Genomic DNA, 5,101 nt, shown 5'->3' with positions numbered 1-5,101 from the left:
TTCAGAATGAGAATTCCATACTAGAATATAAGTATGGTTATTTCTTGCTCAACTCGTCATTACTTTCAATGTCTGAGTTCTAATTCTTAGACTTGCATTAGTTCAAGAACAACCATCTTCTTCCTCAATCATGCCTCGTCAAGTCTCATAACGTCGATGGTAAAGTTGGCATTTTCACGCACAAGTTTAAACATTCATATGAACTTAATCAATCACCATAAGCATGATTTACAAAAGATCTAATTGCCATGGGGTGTCACAACACTCATATATGAATGATATAACAATTGTAGAAAATGATGTGGTTTACTCTAAGCAAGAAATCTTTATTTCCCTACAAAAATATCTTATAGATCTCCTTAATGAAATAGACAAGACAATATGCAAACTAGCAAGCACTTTAGTAGACTCAAATCTCATACTTTTATTTGTCGAGAAAGATATTGTAGTAGATAAGGAAATGTATTGATGGATACTCATTGAGTATTATTGTATCTCAAAGGAACACTAGGAAAAGGTATTCTATTTAAAAGACATGAAGCAGTAAGAAATAACATGTGATAGCATGGTCTAGTGTAGAGCCCGAATTGCAAGCAATGACTTAAGGTGTGTGTGAACTACGTTCTTTAGTTAATATCATCTTAGAAGACTTGAAAATCAATAAATCTATGAGTAATATAACTCATAACCTAGTACAACATGATCGAACAAAATACATTGAAATTGCCAAACACTTCATAAAGGAGACTAGAGATACTTCATGAAGGAGATTAGAGTCAGGGTAATTTTATACCCTATATGTATCTACACATGGACAACTTACGTTTTCAACCCAACCCAACCCAACCCAACTTAAGGCAGGTTGCGGATTAGACACTATATCCAAATTGTGAATGATAAATATCAACTAATCAATTTGAGGTGTGTAGGAAAACATGATTTTGTAACCATATATATGTTGAAAATATCCCATAAATTATGGAATATGATAGTATAACTAATGTTTGTAAAAATTTGTTTAGAATTTTTACATAAGTCTGTTTAGAAGAGTTCGTTAGAGTTTTTACTAGAAATTAATATCTATTATTTTATAAATGATAAGTCGTGTTATCAATTTATAAAAAAGTTTAGGATCTCAGTATTAGATAAATTTTTATTTAATAAAAATTTTAATATATAACAATTACCAATGCAGCTTGTCTTAGTCACCAAAGTCATTTTCCATTAACTTACTTGTCCTTTCGACTTCTTGCTTCTGATGTCATTCTTCACTCTTCACTTATATAGTTCACCTCCTTTTGGTTATCATCAATTTTACAACTTCGATGCTCCTTGACTTGTAGTCTCTTGGATGACTCATTCCGTCTTCTTTTGATTTCCAATGGATCTCAAACCATCAAGCCAATCAACATTCATGTGTATCCTTCCAAGTCCCTACACACTCCACATACATATCAAAAACATATACAAATCTAACTTAAACTCTTTTTCAAACATATCAAAACAACATGATCAAATATGAAACCACTTAGAGGATAATTGCACAAACAAAATTTACTACACGAACTCAATTTGATCAAAATTGAAAAATGATGGCATACATTAGGACTCAACATACCTCAATTCTTCAGCAAAAAATAAAATATGTCATCCCAACAGTTGACGGTCGGCCCTAAAAAAATAATTAATACATCTATGAGAAGATAAATCGAGAAGTTGTAGTTAGCTACGACGGAGGACGGGCATCCAAATTCGACCCAACTCGGAGTGTAAGTCTGCTAAAAAATATAATAATCAACTTAACTATGCGGTTCCGGGGACATGACTGAGCATGAAGGTATGCTTATTTATTGTTGGTTCATTTTTAAGTTACTTTTTTAAAGGGGTATTTAGGGAAGTCTAATTAATACATCCTTTTTTAACACTAATCTAGAAAAAAAATACTTTTTAAAAAATCATAAGTAGATAATTTTTCCTCCTATTTACTTATTCAATAAATTTGAAACACAATCATGTACGAATTTATCATATTTATCTTAATTTTTTTTAAAAAAAATAGTAAAACAAAACCAAACCGGAATCTGAGCCGTACGTTAAGTAATTAATAAATCTCCCATTCATGAACGGAACGGTGACTCTCTACCGAACACAAAGTGAAATGTCGCATCGTGCACTGGCCTTGACCACAACTAAGTCACGTAGTTTACCAACAACACCAACTCTTCTTCCACAATCCGATTCCCCGTCTAACATGTACACTTGCAAGAACCGGTCCTTAAGGCATCAATTTAGATTAGGTCCGTCGAATTGATCCATTTCGTCAAATAATTTAAATGGATTGAATTAAAATTTTATCAATTTATTTTAAATAGGTTCAGATGGACTAATCCACCTAGAGCTCACGATCCACGTGGATTGATCCGTGACATGCTTGGGTCAGTCCGCGGATTAAAAATATTAATTTTTTTAAAAAATTAAAATTAAAATAGAAAATTCAATGGATTAATGGTCTTGACCCGTCTAAATCGCAATCCAAATTTAAAAATTTTCAATCTGACCATGTTTAAACTGTAATTCAAATTTAATTTTTTAAAAATATTTCTTATATATATTTTTTATTTTTTTAACAGACTCGTAGGTTGGCCTAGCTAACTAGCAACTCGTCTTGGATTGAATTAGATTAGAGATTTCTCAATCCATCAAATAGATAGACTGACCCGATCCATCCCGTCCCGTCATATGATCACAACTAAGTCACGTAGTTTACCAGCGAACACCAACTCTTCTTCCACAATCCTGATTGGCCGTCTAACATGTACACTTGACGGAGAACTGGTCCCTAAGTTAGCTAGTAATTTTGATTAGATCCCTCGAATTGATCCGCAGAACAGACTTGTTGAAGGGTCAAAATTTAAAAATAGATTGAGTTAAAATTTTATCCTAATTTATTTTAAGATGATTTAGATGGACCGACCCGCTTAGGCCCACTATCTGCGTAATCGAATTCCATCTTTTCAACTAAAGATTAAAAATATAATTTCATTTTTAAAAATAAAAATAAAAATTAATCGATTAATGGCCTTGATCCATTTACGTAATAAATTTAAAATGTTTAATTTGACTTTTTCCAAATTATAAACACAATTTAAAATTTTTCTTATATATTTTTTATTTTTTTAACAGATATGTGGGTTGACCCGATTTAACTCACTCGTTTTGTGGTAGGTGGGAAACTTTTCCGTCAAGTTGATATATAGACCGGGCCGGCCACCCCTTCATTATATGACAGATATATAATAACTTGGATTTATTATTTTTTAATATCTAACTATTTGATGGAAACCGAATCGCTTTCATCTGTTTTAGAAAAATAATTAATTAAAATTGCTTCCCTTTTACCAACTGACAATGCGACCTGAGACTCACGTAAAACAATTCCTTTTCATTAAAAAAAAAAATCACACCTCCCCACAAGCATTTCGACCAACCTCCCCCAGCAAGCATCGGCAGGTTGGCCAATTCCACAAACACATACGGGACACACCAATAATTTTTATCTAGTCTTAAATAATATATCAAATACGGGTCGTTAGTCTGCACTTGTTGTTTCAAGCTTGTCGTATAACGCCTAATTTATATATAAAGTATAGTAGTTTGGCCGAGAATTGACTTGTTCATTACATGGATTTGGTCCATCAACGTCTGCCAACTGCACCATTTGAAGTTCGAACCTTCAGATTATAATTAAGAGCTCCTCCAAATGTCTGCAGGCGATCAGACTTTATGGGGAATCTTCTCTCTTGCCGAGTCGCCGACGTCGGCATGGTCGTGCTCTCCGACGGCACGCTCCGTGAGCTCGACGGACCGACGCCGGTAGCCGAGCTGATGCTGGAGCACCCTCGCCAGTTCGTGGTCGACCTGCAGCACGCGTCGCTGCGGCCGACGGCACTAAGCACGTAACTCCGCTGCCCGCCGACCACCTGATGGACCCTGACAAGGTGTACGTGATGCTCCCCATGGCCCCCGGGAAGGCGGCGGTCGGCTTGTCGGCGACGGAGGCGCGGCGGGTCCTGGCGGCGGCTAGGCAACTAGCGAAACCGGCGAGGAGTTTCCTGAGAGTACTGCTTGGAGGCCAACCGAAGGAAGTCGTACTGGTGAAAGAGGAAGCGTGGGCAGACAGAGAGGTAAGAGATGGATGGTGCTCGGATCAGGAGGTTTTGATGAGGCAGTATTCGAGCAGAAGGTGGAAGCCAAGTCTGGACACCATTGTTGAAAAGAGCTTGGAGAAACAGAAGGTGCCTCACTGGTGGTTGTTTTAGGGTTCCTTTCTAACAGAAGCTAGCGCGCATGAGCTTCGATCGATCGTGTGATACAATGTAATTAATTAATTATGGATGTCGCAGTCTTTAATTAGTACTCTGAAATCTTAATTAGAAGGCGTTACACTTTGCGTGTGTGTCCTGTTGGGATAGAAGGTCGTGTTGTGCAGCAACCTCTCCTCACGCACTGTTCTTGTTCATGTTGATATCACCTCCGATCCTGGACATGTCACCAGCCACTTGGTAAACGAGCTGACCTTGTGGGAAGAAGAGAAGGCGGGGAGCTACCTAATCTTGCAAGAACCCAGAAGATGAGAAGGGAGGCCAAGGGTACCCTGACTCAGTCACTTCGGCGTTTAAGTTATTTCCCCAAGGAAGAAGGAATAGAATGAGGAGATTAATTGAGTGTATATGTAGATTGGGCACACACACACCTCTATTCGTGAGGAGTGGAAGTCATATATATATTTAGAGGATGGTGAGAGAACAACAAAAACTTGTCTTAGCTTGTCCTAATTAACAAGAATATCTATACATGAACTCGGGAGTCAGAGTTAAGTAGGCTAAAGAGCTGAAACAGCCGAGCTGAGGGTACGCACTACGGATGCAATTTTTCGCAGCTCGCGGGTGCGCGTTGCGGATGCAATTTTTCACAGCACGTGCCCGCGAGCTGCGGATGCAATTTTTCGCAGCGCGCATCCCGCGCCCTGCGGATGTATTATAAGTTTCAACAGCTTAGGGTTATGCAGCATGCGATGTGCTCTGCGGATAGCTTAATTGCG

The 5,101-nt window shown here is 37.7% G+C and overlaps 1 pseudogene; it reads left to right on the top strand.

Moving 5' to 3' along the window:
* Positions 1-3,783: 3,783 nt before the first annotated feature.
* Positions 3,784-4,319, top strand: LOC141817135 (uncharacterized; annotated as a pseudogene).
* Positions 4,320-5,101: the final 782 nt, after the last annotated feature.

This window comes from Curcuma longa, unplaced genomic scaffold (genome assembly GCF_044706935.1).
Source record: "Curcuma longa cultivar G26 ecotype Majalengka, Jawa Barat unplaced genomic scaffold, ITB_CL_G26_1.1 contig_19411, whole genome shotgun sequence".
Classification (NCBI taxonomy): domain Eukaryota; kingdom Viridiplantae; phylum Streptophyta; class Magnoliopsida; order Zingiberales; family Zingiberaceae; genus Curcuma; species Curcuma longa.
This window is presented reverse-complemented; position numbering and strand designations above follow the sequence as displayed.